Source organism: Lontra canadensis, unplaced genomic scaffold (genome assembly GCF_010015895.1).
Source record: "Lontra canadensis isolate GAN:19392208 unplaced genomic scaffold, GSC_riverotter_1.0 scaffold36, whole genome shotgun sequence".
Classification (NCBI taxonomy): Eukaryota; Metazoa; Chordata; class Mammalia; order Carnivora; family Mustelidae; genus Lontra; species Lontra canadensis.
The window spans coordinates 15,376,082-15,398,797 of record NW_022631030.1 but is presented as its reverse complement, the minus strand read 5'-3'; the positions used below and the strand labels follow the sequence as shown (position 1 = coordinate 15,398,797).

Genomic DNA, 22,716 nt, shown 5'->3' with positions numbered 1-22,716 from the left:
TTGTGCCCATCATTAACAACCACTGGGGATTTCCCAGCTCCTCAGTTAGCTTCCAACCCAAATGTGGTCTCCCAGCTTTATATAGTGAAGAGTCCTGGTCTTCGAGAGCTATGAGCACAAACGCACACACACAGACCACCCCCCCACACACATACACACGTATGGCTATGCTCAGTCATTGATTTCTGCTTTCACCAGTGATCCTGGAGGATTCCACTACCCACCTCCCCCACCCCTCCTAATCTCTAGGGCTCAATAGGAGTTTCCTGCCAGAGCGTTTTGTGCCGTTCACCTGGGCTGGGTGCTTTCCTATGGCTCCTTACTCTTGCCTCTATCACAATGGTTATCCACTAACTCTTGGGACTTCCTACTTTCCTATTTGACTGCAAGGTTTTTTCCAGACTTTTTTTTTTTCATAGCCTCAGCCCTAGCATAATGCTTGGCCATTGTATGTGTTCAAGGACTCTGATTTTAAAACTTTATTCCTGGAAAGTGCCTTTTTAATTTCAGCATCTTCTGCATAGTCCAACCCCACTTCTGTTCCTAGATAGGACTGAGACTCTGTGAGGATTCAGTGCCCTCCTTGTTTAACATGGGAGATTTTTTTTTTTTAGTCCATTTAGTAGAGATAAAATTTACAAATATTTCCCTATGTATATTTTAAGTGTACCAGCTGATAAATTTTAGCAACTCTATATACTTGCATAACCACCAGGTAATGAAGGTACAGATCATTCTCAACATCCCAAAAGGTCCCCCTATGTGTTTCCCTCTGTGGTCCCAAGTACCATACTATGGGCTGGAAATTTTGATGTGTAGAAAGATGTAAACAGGTCAATCCCAGGTTTGATGAAGGAAAAGAATGACCACTGATCAGAATGCCATATAGGAAGTGGAATACATGGTTTGGCAGCAAATTAAAGGCAAAGAGAAAGATACCTCAAGTAGAAATCATGTTGGCAAAATCAGGAAGGCAGGAAGTTGAACTGGGGGTCATTTGTTTGGAGCAGAGCTTTGGGGTGAGAGCGATGAGAAGGGAAATGGAACAGGTAGAAATGCAGGTTTCCCACACAAGTGGGTGATATTGGTGATATCGCATGATTCTCCTAGCATTTTCTCCATGTCCAGGGAGGGATAAAGGTATTCATGGGCTCTGGACTCCTACCTACTCTAGTTACGCAGCCTCATAAAGTAGCCTAGAGAGCTGAGAACATTCTCCTAAGAGCTAAAGTCACTTGGCCACTCTGGTTGGTTCTTTGCCTCCTTGGACTCAGAAGCGTGCTCTTTCAGACATTGTCCTACCCTCTCCTGCCCCAAACCTGCCAGATCCCAAAGACAGCTGGACTCCTAGTCCTACCCTTTCTGTCTTGCCCCATCTCATGCTCTGTCATCTTCATGAATGGAGAGAGAAGCCTTCAGTACAGAAAGATAGTGGAAAGAGCCTGTGTCTCCCTCTTGCTTTTAATCTCAATAATAATGGTCAAAAATCTGCCTATAACTTTTGACCCCATCCAGACTTAACTATTAATAGCCAACTATTGCCTGGAAGCCTTACTGATACATAAACAGTCAATTAACAGCTATTTTGTGGGTTATTTGTATTCTTACAATAAAATAAGTTAGAGAAAAGAAAATGTTATCTAGGAAATCATAAAGAGGAGAAAATATGTTTACAGTATATTCTATAAAAATTCTTCATAGTAATGGACCCTTAAATTCAAAACCATGTTTTTCTAGTATCAACTGTAATTTCAAAGCATAATCCAGAGGCCACTTAGTTGACTACAATAGAGTTCAGCAAATAGATTTCTTTTTTTCAAAACAACTCACATCAAAGGAGGGCACACACATCACCCCAACACCTTTCACAGAGACATGTTCAATCTTTATTTATAAATCTATCTGTATTTGTGAGGTACACCCTCCCCAGAAGACAGAAGTTAGGAGCTAAACTCTTATAGTCATTCTGTGAACTGGGCATACAATCTGTTTTCTAACCTCCCAATACCAGGATTGGCTAGAAAGTCTGCAGCGGTAGAGTGATCTGAGACAAGAGACCAGGTTAACCCTCCTGAAAAAGATGCTATAATCGTCCTCTCAGATTTTCCTCAGCAAATCAGAGCTTGACTACCATGTAAGAAAGAGGCAGAACTTCATAAGAGGAACACTCTTAGCAGAGAAATTTGACACTGGGCTGAAGGTGAAGGAGTGAAGGTGAAGAAGTGGCTGGTTCTGACTCTAATAGGACCTGGTTATGTGAACCCTGGAATATCATTTTCCTCCATGACTCTGATTCTTCATCGGCTTCTATAGAATTATATTCTAAATCTTTAGGACTTTCTTTTCTTCCAAAGGGGAATACTCGTTCTTTAAAGGAAAATATCATTTTATCATCTGTAAAATGGGGATAATTGTAGCATCTGCCTCATAGTGTTGTTATGAGGGTTAAATGAGTTCGTTCATATAAAGCAATTAGAACAGAGCTTGCATGCAGTGTAAGGGCTCAATAAATGTTAGCCGTGATGATGATGTTGCTAATGATGATGATGATTACAAGAAAATAAGGGGATTCTCCAAGGACCAACAACAAAGAGAGGACTTTAGAGTGGGGAGAGTAGGGGCTAGTGCTCCAACTGCCTAAGGCTGGGGGAGGGAGAGGGCCGCTTCTCGTGTTGTAACCTAAGTGACTGAGTCTTAACAGTAACCTGGGAACAGAGGCTGGGGACCCGCCAACATTTCCATATAAGGCTGGAGTCCTTGGGGGTCTCCGAATGTTGGATTAGGAAAAAAATTCCAAAATGTGCATAAAGATTATAAAGAACCATGTCTGTCCTGACCTGGGCTCTGGATGGAACAGCCGTGTCTGTCCAGGGAATTTGTAATTCCAGGAGTGTGCTGAAAGTGGGTCTGGGGTTCAGATGCATCCTTCCCTTGCTGATTATCCCTGCGGGCGCTGGCAGAGGCAAGCACAACTGCTCTCCCCCAGGCCACACAGAAGTTCCCATTCCCACATTACCTACTGAAGCTGTGTTCATAATCCAAAATGACCAAACACATGAGGAAACAGCCACATCCTCTCAGCCCCCTACAAACTTCAAGGAATCAAATAACATAATAGAGACTATGGCATAATTCAGTTTATAATACTTTAAAAAATCAGGATTCAAACATGTAAGAAATCGTAAGACATTAAAAAAAAAGAGGCACCTTAAAATATAAAGCTTTTAGAAATAAAACAAATGAAGTCATGAAAAATTTAAAATCTCAATGAATGGATAAGCACTGTCTGAGAAGAGAAAATGACCAAAAAGGGAGATAAATCTGAGGAAGTCGCTAGAAATGTGGAAATGAAAAATATGAAATAGCAATTTTGAGTGAGAAGACCCAACACATGACTAATAGGAGTTTATGATAGAGAAAGAGAGAGCTCCAAGAAATAATATTTGGAGCGATAATGGGAGGTAAAAAATTCTCCAAAATCACTCAAGGATCTAAGCACCCAAATCATTCAGCCAACATGTAAAACGATGTGAACTACTGTCAAAGAGGCTGCTGTGGCGAAGCCAGCCAGACTCTCAGAAGGGCCAGCATCCTCAGCTGTGACTCAGAGACTGAAGCAAGACAGCCCCCATGGCTCAGAACTGATGCGTCCCCATTTTCAAGTTCACTCCCAAATTCCAAAGACTATGATCTGTGTGTTTCCCACATTTGCTGCCATTTTGCCCTGTATCCTCCTCCTGAAATGAAAGCTGAGAAATGAACAAATCCAGAGCCTGACAACCACGCGGCCAGCTGCTGCGTCCCCAGCTCCCTCCCGCTAACACCCGCCATCTCCCCTGCTGCGCACAGATTGTCTGCTGCTTTTCTCCACGCACTCAAGGCTATTCCACTAACGTTTTCAGGTTCTTGTCTTCAGTGCCAGGGGCAAGGTGACATTCCTTAAGATTTATTATTATTGTTTTCCATAACCTGAGGAATGTCAGTCCTCTAAAAGCCTCTGCACCATGTTGATTTTCTAAGTTAACTCTGACTTAGCATAGATTTATTGGCAAGGTTTGTGGTTTGCCCTGTGTGTGTGTGTCTGCATGCAAGCACATGTTTGAGACACAAAGCAGAAGGAAGGGAGAAGCCCAGTATTTATTTAGCTTTAATATGCACAATCTCTGGAGCTAACTGCTATCATAGATGCCCATTCTTTCCATTCTCACAGTAATCAGATAGGGAGAATATGATCAAGCTCGTTTATCACAAGAGGAGGAAGGCTCTGAGAAGTTAGGGAACAGGTAGGGTCACTTTCCTGGGAGTCTAATTCCATGGGGAAAAAAGGAGAACAACAAGGGAGAGATAAAACTATATGCTGGACAGATTCTAAATCCATATGTAAGTAGAAGTACAAAGTTGTGCGGTGTGATCCAAGTGTGTGGGGCAACTGGGAGGTCCACATCCATTGGAATGTTTTCCTCTTTAAAGCCTAGTAAGAGACTGTGCATCTAACCAGTGTCTCCCAGACAGTCTTCACCCAAGAAACATTAGGCCTTTTACACAGAGCCTTTTAGGCTGCTTCTAGCTGCATCTGCAGGCTTGTTTTCATGGGCTTGCATTCCACTCCCCTCCCCCAGGGTCCTGGGGTTGCATGCTTGGTGGGTCCGGTGCTGTGTTCTATCATTGTTCTCTTATGCCTCACAGTGATAGTGAGCAGCCAACACAACCCCAACACTCAGTTTTGCCGAGGAAATTTGTCTCTTTGTTCTGAGGATGATAGTTCTTTTTATCCCAAATAGAATTAGCCACTCTCACTTCAAGGGGCCAGCTTTCTCCTTGGTTTCTGAGTATCACAGGTCTGCTCTACCAACAACACTTTGTCTTAGGAAACTAGTTTGTTGGAATGTTAATTTGATGTGCACCTTTATGGGCCACAAATCCAGCCTCCCTAATGAACTTCAGTCCTCCCCTCCGAGGGGGCTCAGAAACTGTGGCTTCTGCCCATCTCAGGGCAAGAGGGGAACAGACAAGCAGCGGTGAGGGTGTGCAGACCTCTGTTGCTTACAAGCTGAGCTGCCTGGGCACATGTAACCTCTCTGAGCCTCCATCTCCTCATGTGGAAATGGGAATAATAATCCTACTCACTGGGTTGCCCCAAGAATTAGGTGGGAAACATCCATGGAAACAACTCAGTTAAACATCTTGGATTCTTCAGCCTGATCTGGGGCAGGCCCCCCCTTGGTTGTCAAGGTCAAGGTGGAGATGCCTATTAGGCTACTCAAATGCACCATCCACAGACTTACCAACTGTTAAGTAGAAAACCTCACATTTCAAAGGACAAAGGAGAATGCAAAGCTGTGGTGTGAAATAGCAGGAAGGGCCTGAGCTTTTGAACCAAGACCTACTTCATTTCCTGGCAAATCATGTACCTTCTCTGAATTGCATTTGTAAAATGTTAATATGTGCCTTATAGGGTTGCTCTAAGGGTTCAATAAGACGATGTATAAGAAAACACATGTAGACATATGAAATCATTCTTTTAGGAAGGCGTGAGGCTAACCCAATTCAGTCTTTCACATTACCTCAGGGGGGACTGACCCGTGGGCACCATACTACAATAAAAACGAAACCAGAGGGGTGCCCGCAGTACCATGGGTACCCTGGCCTCTCAGACAATTCCAGCACGTATCTTCTCAGTAGGATCACTCAGATTTTTTTTTTTAACTAAATCCTTGGCCTGACCGTGCCCCAGAACATTTTAAGGTGAAAATGTCCCAGACAACACATTTGGCATTTCCTCTAGCAGACAGCTCCCTGCTCTGCCCTCCCAGTGGCTGAACCTGGAGGAGGCACTGCCTGATCTCAGCCCTTCTAACACTGCCCTCTGGTGGCAGCAGTTTGCAACTTCATGGATTTTTTGGACTCCAGGCTGGTGTTCTTCTCCCTGTCCTTCATACACTCCCCGCCCCCAATGCTGCCTACCCTGGGGAGCATCTCCTCAACTCTGAGAATCCAGTGGCACATATGCATTATTTGTTTTCACTTTCCTCCTTAAGGCAGGCAGTTTCTTTGCAGGCTTTGGATCTTCATGCTGTCAGCCTGGCTGACCTTTCTGCTCCATTCATATCCCATCCAATTCAGAGTCTGATCCGGCAAATCTGGTCCCCTCACTCTTTGTTTATGTTATTTTTTTAATTTTTAAAATATTTTGTTTTACTTGTTTATTTAGAGTGAGACACAGCATGCACTGGTGGCAGGGGATGGGTAGAGAGCGAGGTGGTCAAGGGACGGAGGGAGAGGGAGGGAAAAAAATCTCAAGGTTCCTGCTAAGCATGGAGCTCTTGACATGAGGCTCAATCTCCCGACCCTGAGATCATGACCTGGGCTGAAACCAAGAGTCAGAAGCCTAACCGACTGAGCCATCCAGATGCCCCCCTCACTCCTTGTTTAAAAGCATTTAGGGGTTTTCACTGCCCTTCAGGAAAGTTCATGATGTTTGGCATGAAATAAATATGCTCCTTCTGTTATATCTCTTTTGTTCCCATATCCAGTCTCAAATCTGGAGCCCCTGACTTCAGGGGTACTGTGTGCTCCTGCTCCTTGTCCTGCCTGGGGGTATTGCTGACAGAAATTCCCACTAGAATGTCCTTCCCTTAAAATGTCCTTTTAAGCCCCAATGCAGATGTCACTTTCTCAACCAGGACCTTCTCCAGCTCCCCAAACCCTCCATTCCAAGTTAGGTGCATGGTTACACCCCCTGTTCTCAACTCCATGACATGCCTTCCCATCAACTTTGTGCTCTCAGACCTAAGTGCCACATTTTTTGCTTGTGTTTTAAAGATCTTCCTGGCCCCAGGATAGAATACAGAGCCTGGCACATGGAACTTGCTTAAAGAATCTTGAATGCACAACTTTATCTAGCTTGGGAACCAGAAGAATAGCGAATACTGCAAGGGTGACAAATAATCATAATTACTTATATTTGCATACTACTAATAATGGTAGTTAGGGAGCATTTATTACATGCAAGACACCGTGAAGTGCCTTAAATTTATTTTCTCATTCAATAAGTACAGTGAGCTCCCCCCACTTATACTATCTCATTTAATCTTTACAACAACCCCGGCAGGTGGGAGGAGAGCAGGCATTAGATCTGTATTTCAGATTAAAGGGAAAAAAAAAAAAAAACCTGGGCTGGAAGAGGAGCCAGGGCTTTAGCCTAGTTTCTGCAACCTCTCTCCCAGGGACATGAGTCTGCTATCCCTTATTAATACTCTGCCACCTCTTCCTGACAGAGGCAGGTCCCAGGAGATGAAGCCAAACACAGAAATGTGCTTTGCCTGCAGACCCAGGCTGTAAAAGCAATCACAGCCTCTCCTCTCCCGCCTCCAGTTCCTAATCAATTATGGAGGAAATGACAATGAAGAGAGAGGGGAGAGAGATTCAGGAGTAACTGCAGTTCATTGAAAAGCTACCAGAGGCTTTGTTTCTGCAGCCGCAATGCCCGGCCAGGAGCACTGGGGCACACAGACGTAGGGTTTAGTGGATGACATGGAGACAAAGGAAAAATGACAAACCATGTGAATTAGTGAAGGTGAAATAAACGGTACTCAGCAACAGATGGGGCTGATGCTGGGTAATTTTCTGCTGTCACCTCCCCTCAGGTAATAGATAATCCCGCAGCTGTGGGAGCTCCGGAGCAGGCGGGCATGGATCCTTGCTCTCCTTCCCATTCAGAAGCCGTGCCCCCCATCCCTTAACCTGTCTCGATGATAAAAATCTTAAGAGCCAAACTTTTTGCAAGACTTATAGTGGCGATTTAACTCAGTCCCAGCTAAGGTTGCTATCTGTCAGGCTGTCATGGTGACAGGCAGATTTGTAAATGCTCGGGCTCCAGTGTCAGGTTGAAGGTGACATTTTTCAGCAGGAGATTTTTTTTTCCCTATCCTTCACTGAGACAGAACGTCTCGGAATTAGGAAAGCAACACCCTGAATAAGCCTCTGTCACATTCACCGCCACCCTGGCTGGGGCCGTTGACCCCTGAGCTCTGGGATTGTCGCTCAGTTCCCCAGACCCTCCTCTGCCCTGACCTGGGACACTCTACAGAGTGATGCCCTGTAGGGTCATGCGCCTGGACCCACACCCTCTCCCTGGCCCATCCCCTGACTTCACCTGACTTTCCTTTACAATGATTTGGATGGTCCTTCTGCCATTACTATTATAAATACTTACCTAGATTAATTAACCACTATAGAAAAACCCAGAATCTCAACTAAATTCATTTAATGACCTGCCATACTATTGCTCGGCTGAAGCCTCTAAAACTAACCCTGAATGCTCAGTGACATTCTTCCCTTTGATTTCTTACTGGAATCACTAAGCCTTAATCAAGTTTCTGCTTTAACCCCTCTTTTTCCAGGATTTGATTCTCAGTGTATTAACCCTATGGGAGCAACACTGACAAGGGGTGATTTGGTTCCTTAGCTTCCCGCCTTGTTCTCAGCATTCATCTGTCTTCCTTTATGAAGCTTGGGAAGGCAATTTCTGCTCTGATGCCACATCTACAGTGCAGCTAAGAGTTCCATGTGTCCCCACTTCGTGGCCCAGATGCCAAAATGGAGATTCTCCATCTCTTTCTGTCTTTCTCCTCTTTCTCTCTTGGTTTCTTTAAGGAGGAACTAGTGTTGTGTCTTACAAAGGGTCTGCAGGGGGCAGGGGCCAGCATTGGCCTAGCACCACCCAGAGTCAGCAAAGGGAAGGGTACCTTGGAGACATGGTCTCTCTCAGCACCAGCAAGGAAGGAGGAGAGACACCAGCAGATGGTGTAGAAAGGCACAAACATATCCTGTGACCTCCCACCCCTCCTTCCTTCCTTCCATTCCCCCTGCTTCACATTCTGTTTGCTTAGGGGTGTGAGGCTTTTGCTCACAGCTCCCACACACCAGCCCCTGACCCAGCCTGGGAGTTCTCCCAGCCCTTCTCTGGTTCTTGACCAGAAGCAAGGGCATTCCCCGGGCTGCCATCAGTTGCAGGAATTGAGTTAGACGAGTTGCTCAAGTATCTTTATCTTTATTGTCTTCGTTTGAAAAGAAAAGTCCATGCTATCTGCGTTGTACAGTCGCTGTGTGTGTGTGTGTGTGTGTGTGTGTGTGTGTGTGTGTGTGTGTGTGCGCGCGCGCGCATGAAAAGCCCATAAGACACAGTGAAAGTTTGGTGACCGCGGGCCCACCCTGCCCCAGCGGTCTCCGGCTTCCTTCGTCTCCAGCACGACGAGCGCCACCTAGTGGCGCAGGGCGTGCTCTCAGCCGTGCGCTTCGCACCCCCACCGCTCGGTCTGAGCAGGTGCCGGCGTCTCTGGGGGTTGGGGTCTTTATACTGCCTGCCCTCTGGGGGCTCACCATAAGGAGGGAAAGGGAAGAGGAGAAAGAGAAGATAGTGAGAGGCGGGGGCCGGGGGAAGACTTCCAGAGAAAGGAAGGTCGATGGAGTCCCACGCGAGGCGGGTGCGGACACACGTCCCCCAGAGAGTCCGGGAGGGACGCAGATTGGAGGGGACAGGCCCATCTGTCGGCCGGGCTAGGGTGGGCCCCCGAGGTCCCCTGGGAACGAGCTCCTTGTGGACCCGCTGCCGGACAGGAGCAGCCCCTGAGAGACCGCCTCCGCCCTGGGTGGAGGAGCTCCCCCTGCAGTAGCAGGAGGCTTTGCGGAGAGGCAACGGGAGCTCCCTGCAGGCGGGGAGAAACCAGCCCAGGCGCGGTGGCCTTCTATGCCTCGGCCCCTTGGCAGACGGGCTACCTCTGTGAAGGTGACAGGTGGAAGGAAAATCGCTCCTGTCGCTGAGGGAGGAGACGAGGCAGAGCCCGGTGAAGACAGCTGGGCGCGTAGGGTGCGCCGGGCGGGCCCCGAAACCATGCCAGGTCTGCGAAGCTCCCGAAGGAGCCAGATGTTCGTGAGAGGAGAGACAGAGAGCTCCGTGGGGACAGTGAGGAGGGTCCTGGGGAGCGCGCAGCCTCACCTCGGCCCCTCTTAGGCCTTCACCTCAGCTCCAGGCTTGCACCACCTTCAAGAAAGCAAAAGGCCTTCTCCTTAGCACCCACCTCCTGTGACCCTGCCTGACTTCTTCAGGGGGGAAATCGGAGTGTTTCTTCCGTCAAGCACCATCGTTTCCCTGGCTAGGTTCCATCAAAGGCAGATTCCGTGTCCCTTTTACCCCTCACGTTAAACACCCTAGAACATTTAAAGAGTCGTCTCACTGCTTCCCTTCATATCCCCACTTGGTAGACGTTTTACCTGCTTCTTTCCCTTTCCTTCCTTCATCCCTTCACAACCTCAGTCCCAAACCCAGGACAGGCCAAGGGGTGGATTGAAGAACACCGCCAGTCCCCTGGGCTCTTGCCAAAGGACAGGAGTGGCCAGTTAACCCAGACAATTTCATAGTGTGTTAGGACAGGAGTATCCTCATTAGCCCTGAGGTGTGGGGGTCTCATCTGGGCCCAGTCAGGCTGTGGGAGAGCCCTGCCATCTTTCTGTGAGCAGGCAGGAGACAGACAGCAGCTCGTCTGCCTCTTTGCCTCCTCAGTTGTCTCTCTTGCATCCTATAGAGGCTCTGGGCACCCCAGCAGGTGACTTGGCATGGGAACACACAAAGCCTAGAAATTCAGATGATGTCTGGTGGGTAGGATCAGGAAGGCTGGGCCCCAAAGAACCCCTTCAGGTAGGGCTCCTTGCCAGCATCTGCCCCCGAAAACTCCTTTCCCTCAGTTTTTAAACGTCATCCTCATCTCCAACTCCTTGGACCAAGTGTATCTATCCTGGGAAAAGAGGTCCTCATTGCATTACCTATTATTTTTGCTTTCTATGTGATTGATTTTTCTTTTTTATTGGTGGAAGGGGAGGGTCATTGCCACCTCGATTAGGCAGTTCATTGGCTGCATGTATCTTTTAATTTTGCCTTCAGCTTGTGAAACACGTTATTCTGGAGCTTCCGGCCTTGGGGGTCCAGCCTAGATGTTAGCATGCCCTGTCCATGCCCTTGGGAACAGAGGCACATGCTCTACCTACCATGTGCGGTCCTCTGGGAGAATGCCTACTCCTCCATTTTCCAGAATTTGGGCAGTTTTGTTTGTCTTCCTGATGAAATGTTCGTGAATATGTGAATTGGACCAGGGGTATGGTGAAGGCCTCTCACTACACACACAGCTGGGTTTTCCCTCTTCCTTAATCTGGGAATCAGGCTTCTCCTTGACAGCCCCATGGGCTCCTGTAGCCAGTGCTACAAACATGTGGGCTTGGGGACTGAGGTGTGTGAGGAGAAAGAGGCCTCAAGTCCTGAGTGTGGAGAGCATTCCCCTGACTATGGGCTCGAGCAGCATGACTTCCAGCTCGCAAGACCACCAGGTTAATGTACTGTTGAATTTCATCTTGTGCAAACCAGGGAGCTGACCCTGTTGAGGCAAATACCTCTGTCTTGGGTAATAGAAACATCACTAATAATAATTGGTATTTGCTGTCAAAGCGCAAATTCCTTTTCACTGCTCAGTCTTTCTCAAGGGCTGGCCAAGTGGTGATAGTGGGAAGGGTGGTCTGGGGCAGCTTGCCAGCTACCCAAAGGAAGGGTAGATGTAAACCTTGGTCCCAGTCTTCAGAGGTGTTCAGTCCAAGCCTGGGGGAGGGAACGATGAGGAGCAGGGGAGAGAGACTGGGCAGGGCGAACCCAGAATCCACGTACCCTTGCTGGCTGCCCTGTCGCTGCTTTGGGTGTGTCTGGTTATCTGTTTCAGGTACATTTCATCAATAGAACACTGGGAAGCAATAGAATATGGTCTTCCTTTATTTCTCAATGTACTGAGGACACACGAGAACCATGGTATCTTGCCAGGAAGCATCTTTCCAACCTGTCAGTCCTTATTGGAAGTTTCTAGTGGCTTCTGCTTATGCAAGAGCCCAGCCTACTGGTTGCAAGCACCGGCTGGATGGGAGACCTAGCTCTGCCCCAAGTGAGATATGTAACCAGTAACAACTCGTGACTTCTCTGTGCCTTAGTCTCCTCATCTGTGAAATGGGGGTGATAATAGCACCCACTTCCTAGGATAGTTGTGAAGAAAGGAATGAAATGATGAAATGTAAGTAAAAAGTAAGTAAAAAAAAAAAATGTAAGTAAAAAGTCCCCACAAAGGACCAGTCCTCAATATCTAGTAGCTATGTTTAGGGAGTTAGCTGTGTTATCTTTTGTGATATGAAAGAAAACAAGAGTATAGCATGCCAGTGATGTAGTAATCTCCCTCCTTTCCTACCTCATCTCTTTCTCACAGGCAGAAGTGGGTGGCCAGAGAAAGGCAGCGTGGCTGAATCATGGAATTATAGGCAAGTGTCCTGGAAGAAGATGAGCATGGTATCTAATGGAGAGAAAATGCTTTCTGAGCATCTCAAAATGCAGGCAGGCGAGCCCACCAACGTGCTGCTTGCTGGCTGCCGGGAGGAAGGCAGAGCAGAAGTGGGCAGCTGAGGTCTCCCTTGTGACGAGGCCCCCCATCCTCTCCCCACTCAGGGCCTTGACCAACCTCATCCTTCCCGGGAGTATACCACCACCAGGCCAGCCCCTCCTCATGGACTTGGACTCCACCTGTCCTCAGAAAGAATCTGAACTTTCAGGGGAATGAGGCTAAAAACAACAAAATTCCACAAGATAAATCTCTTAAGTCGGGCCTAGAGACTGAGCTGGGCTTTGATTTAAGAGCCAGAAAGTTAAAGAAAAGAGTTACTGTCCTGGGCTGGGATCTGCAAGGGCATAAATTCACACCCACCTGCTCCTTTTCCCATTCTACCATCGATCAGAGTTACTGGGTATCTGAATGCCCCACCAGGGGGGCTGAAGCAGCACGAGGACAGCCCCCCTGCTCCCTGTGTTCCCACCTGCCTCTGGTCTGGGCTCTCCCTCGAACCTCTGCAGAGCCACAGGCTATTGCAGAAGAGAAAGTCTCAGCTCTCCCAAGAAGAAGGGCTGGCTCAGGGTCAGAAGTCTGCCTGCCATGCTCCTTCCTTCCTTGGACACCTGGATTGCCAGGGATTTTTCTTAACAAATGTCCAATGTATATGCCAGCATTTGCTCTTATGGATGGGTACCTCACATAAAATTAGAACTAAATACATTCTTTAAAAGCCCAACTAAATAAATAAAATATGCCTTCCAGTGTTCATGAGTGGTTTGGGAATCCTAAAGTAAGATGTACTGGGGTTTACAGGCCTTTGAGATAGGGGGAGTCCTCCTCAGATGAGTCTGTGCACTGATGGCCATCTTTTCTGATCCCAGATGGTGTCGTGTTGCCTAGCCGCAGGATGGGCAATTTGGTTGTACTATTCTGGGGGTAGCTGGGACCTTCTGCACAAACTGCATGAACACCTCAGGAAACGCAGTATCAGGTTCAACACAAACATGAATTGCACACACACCTGCTATGGGCTACAAACTGAGGACACAAAGGTAGGCAATCAGGTCGCCGCGCCTGCTGTAAGAGGGCCCCAGGGTGGAGGGGGGGGACAGGAGGTGGGCGAGGATGGGTACTCCAGCCCAGCCACGCCCACTTTGTACCACACGTCCCCCAAGAGAAGCAGGTGGAAAGGAGGAGCCGGAGACTATAATTGTTCCTGGGGTTTTGGAACTCAACTCACAGGCTTCCCCTAAAGAGAAATGATACATTCAATCACATTCTGATGTGATTCAAAAGCGTTTTCCATGGGCTTTTAGAATCATCATTAACATGAAGGTTTCCGATTTAATGATGTGAGTTATCTACCCTCCTTCCAACCCTCCCTGTGTGATTGGGCTTGCAAACTATTTTAGGAAATTCAACTAGGAGCACAGAAAGAGAGAACAGGGCTGATGGCTTCGCTTCCCTGTACAGAGTCTGCTAGGAAGAGCCCTCCCCAGTTCAACGTCCTATTGGGGGAGACAGGCTGTTCAGGCGGCTGCAGGGCACAGGAGTGCCCTCTCGTGGCCATCCTCTGGAGCTGCAGGCACCACAGCCAGCCTTGCATCTGTAGGCTCCCCTATCCAGATGTGCAAACTGGCTGCCAGTGCACGTCCTACCCCTTTGGGGTTTATTAGCCTGCTGTAATGTCAGCGCAATAATAGCCCCGGGGAGGCCATTACACCACTATTTCCATCCAGAGGAAGGCTATTCCATCAACTGCTCCAGAGGCCTGCTTGGTAAATGAGTTTTCTTTTAAAAATACATTCACTTGATTGCTTTGCTAGAGTGCATTCTGCACCAGGGGATGTGTGTGGGGTGGGAGGACACAGGGTGAGCTGGGAACTACCCAACAATCAACAGCAGAGGCCAGGAGAGGCCAGCTCATCACCCCTCCCACTGCCCAACTCAGGGAGCCCCCTCCTCCCAGAGGCCCTCCGTCCCTCTCTACCTGGTAACACTTTGGCTCAGTTGTTTGGCTCCTTGAGAAGGTTCCTCAGCCCTTTATCTCTGTGCCCTCATACCCCGTCCCCCAGTCCCCTAACTGCAGTGTCCAGGCCAGGCATTGCAGGGGATTGTGGAGCATTAATTCCAGTGAGTCCTGCCGCCCCGGTTCTGTGCTTACTCTCAGGAGACAGGGAAGACAGATAGTGGTGACTCCAGGCTGGACGTTGACAGAGTCCCTTCCCCCTGTGAGCAGCATGGCGAGGGGTTTGGGAACAGAGACCTCCCAGCAGACTGGAGGTCCAGGTCACAGTGAGAGGTGAATGCTTGTCCTCCTTTTACCCCTCAGTAGGGTCACTGAGTGGCGGAGCAGCCCCAGGCAGAAGGGGCAGACATCTCTGCAGACAGAAACCTCTCATTCAAACAAGTACAGTGGGAAGGGACCCTGCAAGAGGGTTTGGACACCTTGCTCCCAGCACGTCAGGGGTTCGGCCTTATTAACTGCCGTATTTCACATTCTGTCCTGTTTCATGTAGTCTGACACTTGTGACCCTCTCCTAGAACATCGGATTAGTCAAACTGTTTGTCACTGTGCGGGAACCAGGAGGTCACACACAAAGGAGGGGCTCATGGAGACGGGGGCCCCATCTATCCTGCGCTGGCCTATAAATAGGGAGTGTCCGGATCCAGGGTCCCCTCCACAGCTTGGCCGCCCACCAACCCACCCACCAGCCCACCCCCGCAGCCCTCTGGCCACCACCCTGGAGCTCTGGCTGCTTTGCTGAGGTGCGCCCGCCCTGGCAGGTTAGGCTGGGGTATAATTGCTTCTAATTAGCATCCCCACAGATGGAACAGCACCCAACCCCAGCCTACAGCTAAGTGGTTCTCATAAGAGGACAGAAATTATTTTCTGCCTTTGAAAACATCAAAGGAAATTAGTTTATTCTCATCTGTGCCTCTTAGCCAGCTTCACTGTGGCATCAGGTGGAGCCCAGCCATTAGAGGTAAAGAGCGAGGTCTCAGAATCAAACAATCCTGAAGCAAGTACCCTGGCCGGGCCTGCTCTCAGTTGCCCCCTCAGAAAGTGTGGGGCCCACCGTCCTCCTGCCTGTGGCTCTCTCTTGCTGGAGTCTCTCCCTGGGCCCTGGATATTTGATACCTATGTGTACTCCTTCCCTCTCCCTCGTGATAACAAAACCCCCAGGGACAGGGCTCAGTCCAGACCTCTTTGTAAACATTTACACAGTACAGTAGTATGGGACCCCCGAGTTGGAAAAGAATCCCTTGAGTTACCATGACTAGGTTCCAAATATTAACTTATTAAGAGCCTCCCTCATGCCAGTGTTCTAGACACTGTGGACAGAAATGTGAGCAACGTCTCTGATCAGATGGAACTTTAATTATAGTAGAGAGACCTTAAAACTAAATAAATCAAGTAAAATAGATAATATTTCAGGTGTTAGAATATAAGAAATCTAAAGCTAAGAAAAAATGGTCAGTCAACGTAAAGAAAAAGCATGGTACAGCAGTCTTTCAACTATGTAGTGTAATTGGGATGCATTTCTGAGAAGGTGGCAGTTGGTGAGACACCTGAGAGAAGTGATGAAAACAGTCCACTCCATATGTGGCCATTGCAAGTACAAGGATAGCAAGTGCAAATGTCCTGAGGCCAGGATGTGCTTGGTGTGTGAGAGGAACAGCCAGGAGACAAACATGGTTGCAGTGGAATGGATGGAGGAAGATAAGAAATGAGATTAGAGACATACCAACTGGTAACAGCACAGATATAGTCTGGCTGGTCCCGGGAAATCCAGGAGCTACAGACTGCCAGCCCAGCTATACATTCAATACCTGGCTATTTCCTCTAGATGTTGGCTGGGGGCTCCAGCTTGAGGATGAGTATTCCAGGAAGAGGGTATGTGAAGGACTGAGTTGGACTGGACAGTCCTAGTCCTTCTCCAGCTGGGGGACCTTGTCAGGTTACACAGATGTCCAGCTTCTGCTTCCTCTGCTCTAAAACAGCCATTATAAATTCTTCCTCACGGGGAGGTGGTAAAAACTAAATGAGACATCTATATGAGGCACCAGAGAAAAGTTTACCTCTTACCTTATAGCTTCTAGAAAGCTCTCTCTTGGGTCAAGCTTTCCATCTAGATGGCCCTGGTTCTGGTCCCTGAGCAGCGCAAAACTGATCCTCCCTCTGGTCTCAGCCAGAATTCTGCAGACATCATCTTTCTTGTTGGTCCTCACAGGGAGCTCAATAACCCTCTGAAACTCCCTCTGGAGTTTCCCCACAGCCCAGGCCCATGCCCCTCTTTCCCACCTCAAAATCTCTTTTCCCTCCTGCATAGCTGGGCACAGTCACTGAGTCTCAGAGAGAGACACGACCTGTTAACTCTCCCAGGCCGTCAATTGGGCTGGCTTCAAACCTCTGCCTCCGGAAGTCTCCCTGCCTCTGGGAACATGGGATGTGGGGACACACAGGCTCCTGCAAGGTGTGGTGGAGAGGCAGGAGGCAGGAGCAAGAGACAGAAGTGGGAGGGCCTCAGAGCCCCAACCTGAGCTGGGCCCAGTTGTCTGTCGTCAGGACTAACATTGAACAAACACCCTGCATACAGAAAGCTAGTGCAGCCGCCCGAGGACAGGAGCCGGGCCCGGATAGAGCCTTGTGGGTGGAGACCATGTCCACCCTCCTGCTCCCTCTTGGCGTGTTGGATGCTGTGGCCCAGGCTGGTGCGGGCATGGCGAGGACATGCTTCCAAGTACTCCGAGGCTGTGGGGAGAAATTTTCTTATGCAGCAACCGTCAGGCTGCATTTTTCCTGGTAGAATGGGGAGAACCATCTTCCTGCAGTTTCTAAGTGGGGAGTGGGACTGGGCTGTAGTCCTGTGATCCTGGGTTGTCACTGGTCACCCAGTCAGAACGACCCTCTGGGAACCCCTCTGGAAAGGCTGGTGTGGTCAGAGATGGCCACTGTCCTCACATCATGCTCATCATCAAGTCCACTGTCACTTCATGCCTCATTCTATGCTGGGCCTGTGGTCGATGCCCATACACAGCTCCCTCCCTTCTCAAGACCAAAGCCAGAGATGAGTAGCCAAGTTTAACTGATTGCAAACAGGAGGAGGGGGAGGTTCAGTTAACTCGAACGCCAGGTCGCACAGCCAGCTGGTAGCAGCGTCTAGAACCCAGTTCTGTTAACTCCAAGACAAGAGGCAATCTGATCAGTTACAAGGACCTCCATTCACCGTGACCCGCCCTTTATCAGGGACCCTTCTAAACTCCCCACGCTCCCAGTGAACCCTTTCTTTCCCAGCAACTTGGCACTGGGATTGGGAAGATCCAGGAGAAAAGCTGGCCTGGGAACCATCAGTTTTGATGACAATGGAGAATCTAGACGTTTCTGCCTCCAGGACCTTCCCATGAAGATCAAGCTACCTTTTCTTTGACCATCTCTCTGTGACCCCCCCCCAAAATGTAAACACCGTCTGCCTTGGGATCTTCCCACTTCCCCTAAGAGCTCAGCCATGTCTCTCCATACTGACAGTGACATTATTTCTTGATTCATGTTCCAACTGGACCCCAGGGCAGGTAGGCTACAAACCCGTTGATAGAGGGACACTCTGACACCTTGGGCATATCCCCGCAACACCGGGGAGCTCACCATACGAGAATGTGTGTCACTGACCCCATCAGCACCTCTCACCCACTTCCACCTGGTCTTTGCCCATAAGGCATGTACCTCCCCAGGCTGTTTTTCATTGCTTCCTGGGAGAGAGATTATCTACCAGTGCTGGAGGGCAGGGGTCACATCACTTCCTCCCTCTACACCCTGCACCGTGCCCAGAACACAGAATAACCTGTCAACGCATCTTAGGTAACACACACGTCCTGGGTGCCTTTCCTGGCTTACTTCAGAGGAGCAAAGAAGTGGGAGACGAAGTCGGGGAGCTGCTGGAGCCCCGGGAGCAATGCAGCTCTTGTGGGCACGTTAGCATCTTCTTTTGATTAGGAAAGAAGCCTGCAGACCTTCTGGTTGGGTTTAGCGGGAAGGAAAGGAAGTTGTACTTTGTGAGCGAAAGTTCGGTTATAATGAGGTAGAAGAGCTAAGCAGACGAGTGTAGGAGTTATTTACACTAGCAGAATTTCTGGAAAGCTCTGTGAACTTGTGTCCCTGTGTGTGAGAGAGAGAGGGAGAAAGAAAGCAGGGGGAGCAGGGGTTGGGGTATCCATGTCATTTACGTGCCTTTTCTAAGTGTATTCTATCGTGCGGGGTAGGCCTGGCTGACAGGTAAAAAGCACAGAGTGAGCTGTGAGTACAGAGTCTTTCTGCACCAACAGCGTAGATGTGGGGCTGCCAGGAGCCGAAAGTAGCCAAATCCCAGAGAGGAAGGGAATGAAGAAACGGGAAACACTTCTGACGGGAGAGATAGCAAATTTCACATAAAGCTGCCAGAAAATGAATGAAGTTTGCGAACTTTCTTGTAGATACTGAAAGCGGGTTGGAGCAGAGGGGCTCTCAGAGTGGAGGGAGAAGCAAGGCCCTGATCTCCTGAGTATGGACATCAGGACAAGGTGGGTGGCAGGCCCTCCCTTCTCCAGACCTGCAAGGCTAAGGGCCTGCAGGATCTGGAGTCGCCACCAGGGGGCACAGTCTGAGCACGGCAGGCAGAGAAGATGGTGTCCTTGCTCTCTGGCTCTCAGAGCTTCCTACTGCCTGGAGTAGGGAGGGAGAGCCAGCTGCTGCAGAGTGAAGAAAGCAAGAGGACTCTGGAAGAAACTTCTGGGCTCTTTCTCCACAGTGCTTGCAGAATGCCCTGAGAGGCAGAGCTCAAAGAGCCTGTAGATTCTTAGAGAAGTCCTTACGATTACTTTTGGAGACAGGTATTACCCCCATTTTCCAGATGAGAAAACGGAGGCTACTCAGATATAGAGCACGCCAATGGTAATGCATCCATCTCTCAGTAGCCGACAGGGGGAAGATTTGAAATCAGGAATCTGATGATGGCATGCAGAATTTAGCCCACTGTTCCTCATGACCAAAAATATGTCTCAGCCGTGAGACAGGGCCACTGCCCGTGAAACCAAGTAACAGGTGTCCATTCATGTGGAGGTTCTGCCTCCAGGGCTGGGGTCTGGGCCCCGATGATCTCTTTCCAGATATATCCCCTGAGATGGGAAGGATGGGAGAGCTCAACCTTCTTACATGCCATTTCCCTTGGTTCTATGGTTGTAGTGTGCAAGGAGGGAAAACACGCACGCACCTACAGGCATGCCCCCCCACACACACAAATGTTAAGTATGCTCATTTCCCTCTAATAGCCCAAATGTGGATTTCTCTGATTCCTTCCAGTGCAATCGGAAATGCCAGTTCCATGAGACTGCGCTGCCCAGGGAGACGGAAAGCAAGGCTATGTGGGGGCCCCGACGGGGATATAAATACCACAGAAGGATGGAGGGTCAGGCGCTCTGGGAATGTCTTTGTCTGGGTTCACTTCACGCTGTCACCCAGGCAGCTTCATCCTCCCCCCGTCTAGGAGGGATTTACTGAAGCTCGATAAAATCTGCCCCCGAATATTGCTATAAAATATATAGGTCCTCTCAAGAGGCTTCATCCGGAGAATCCTAAGCCAGTAGACTCACCTTTCCATGACTTTGTTAAAGCAGAGAAAGGAGTTAGTCAAAAACCAGGACTAGACTTTGCCATTCACCCCCTCATTACACAGTGGTCCGCAGGGGTGAGTCTGCATCAGGGTGGGGGGCTGACCACACATTCTACAGATTACTGAGTCTCCCCGTAGAGACTCAGTAGAGTCGTAGAGACGTAGAATCGTGAAGTCAGTGAAGATTTTGGGTTCCTAAGAAGTTGCAAGTGATGATGATACTGTAACATTTTACATTTCTTAGGAACTTAGAGGGGGAACTAACGGCCCCAGAAGATGTCAAAAAGCAATGGGAAAGGTTGGCTACAAATAGCAAAAGGAATAATGTACTCAGAGCTACCAGAGGTACAGACATCAGCTTCCGGATGGCTAAAGCCCAGTGCTTCTCTTCACACTCCCATGACAGACGTTGCCCATCAATCACGGACTTCTTTCTTGTTGAGTCCAGAGTTGGCTTCAGAATCCTTTTCAACCTACTATTCCAGAAAGCCACTAAAACCCATTGGAATCAGTAGGCGAGATGTAAACCCTTTGCTGTATTTGATCTTGAGTTTGAACTACAGTCTTGTGGACGTCCATCCCCATTGCTCATTCCTTCTCTCAAGCATGAAATTTCTTCCAAGCATGAGGGGCCATCTGGACCAAAAAATAAATGAGGAGATGCAGGAAGAACCCAGAGGGAAGGTGTCCTAAAGTAAGAGGGAGCGGATGGAAGAACTTGGGGGATGGGAGTCACTCTCATTTGTGAGCAGCTTCATGGAGTCCACAGCCGTGCTCTTAGCAGCATCCAGACCACAAGCGGGTGCAGAGCACACATGGAGATGGTGGAGAGGGAGAGCGGCTGTTCTTGAGCACTTTCTCCAACAATGGAATATTTCCTATTTTAAAAGCAATTATGTAACATGACAGCTGCAGTAACTATATTAAAAGGATGTCACAGGAAGCTGTGCTCCTGAAGACAGGGACACATTTGGAGAAGGTGTTCTTAGGGGCCTTGGGAACGCGCTCGATCTCCGTGGGTGCACGCCCAGCCTGGAAAGCCCACAGCCCTTCTGTTTCAAGGGAGGACCAGAGGTCAGAGACGAAAGGTCAGTAACCGAAAGCAGACAGAGCCAATAGCAATCCCTCCCCCAAACTGGAAAAAGAACAGGGATTTGAGGGTTCTTGATAAAGAAAGAGATGGAGATGAGGAAGAGAGCAAAGTCTTTGAAGAACTCTGATCTGAAGAGGCATCTGGACAGTAAAATATCCGGAAACAAGTAAGTCCCCGGCTAAGTCTTTGCGGCACAAACATGGGTTCAGGGTGGGGTGGGAAGGAGAGAGGGAAAGAGTGTGTGTTTCACTTTGTTTCCTCTTCCTGGGCCATGCTCCTACAAGACTCAGAGACCCTGTCCTGCCTGGCCTCAGTGTGAGCTAGAGCAGGAACTGGGGATGAGGACAGGATATCAGTGTGTGCCCCAATAGGCAACACGACTTAAGGGTGAGCAGAGCCTGAAGGCTGACGGCCTCCCTGGCAAACGTCAGGCAGTCTGCTGGCCAACTGCATTGCCCGATAGCCGCACGTTTAAGGTTTGGTGATTCCATAAACCCTGATTGAGTGTCAGCTTTGTGGAAACCAGCACAGGGACAACCAGGGAGGGCCTAAGGCGTGCACCACAGAAAGACGTCCACCACAGAAAGATGTCCAGAACCTCAGTCTTGCCGTGACCCAGAGCACCTGAGTTTTTGGTGTCCCCTGAGTCCTGGTCTGACTCCCAGGCAGGAGAAGGGAGAGAGGAAGCTCATTCCAGGTGCCCCAGAAGGTGCCATACTCACGAATGCCTTAGACAATGTTCCAGACTCACATCCTCACAAAGTCAGCAAATAAATGGAACTCAGAAGGTCATCAAGAGACGTGTGGAACCAGAGCTTATTAGCATATATCTGCATATCAATGAAGAACTAAGGTTGATAATTTCCAGAATCAAATAAACCCCTTCCTTTACAGTAGGGCTTGCTGACAAGCTCTGTGTCACATGGCTCCATGTCACTGTACCACCAAAGATGTATTGGCAAGACTGGTGGGAACACAGTCACCACACACACACACACACACACACACACACACGTGTATGCCCGCATGCACAGCAATGCCTCTGCAGGTGTTGGAAATTGGCTTCTTGATTCCACCATCTCCTATCTGTGACTTTGAATAACATAATCTTTCTGCAGCTCTGCCTCTTAGCCTAGAGATCAGAACACCTTTCAGGATTCCTATGAGAATTTGGACTTCTCTCAGCAAAGCCTCTGACCCTGGGTAGGCACACAGTGAGCTGTGGTCATTACTAGTGTGAAAGCCTTCGCAGCTATGTGCCGAGAAGAGGCCCCACTTAACTCCCAAGAAAAATGGGAAATCCACGTCCAACCGCACATCAACAATCCCACCTCGATCACCCGCTTTTCTTTTCCTCTGTCACATTTTACAGACATGTCCATTGCACTGTGCTGTTCTCCCTCCAGGCTGCCTTGCCAGGACATAAATAATAAATTATAATACAGTGCATTGGTCTAGCACTTTGCTGTAGTTAACTAAGCACTTTTACCTACAATGTGCCACTTTATTACTGCCACGGGAAGCCCTCACTTCAGAGAAGAGGGAGCCGAGGTTAACAGAGGTGGGT

General features: G+C 48.9%; 1 protein-coding gene across 6 annotated transcripts in view; it reads right to left on the bottom strand.

Annotated features, from left to right (window-relative positions):
• NTM (neurotrimin) overlaps window positions 1-22,716 on the bottom strand; it is a 918,697-nt gene that overhangs the window by 607,106 nt on the left and 288,875 nt on the right. The window lies entirely within an intron of this gene.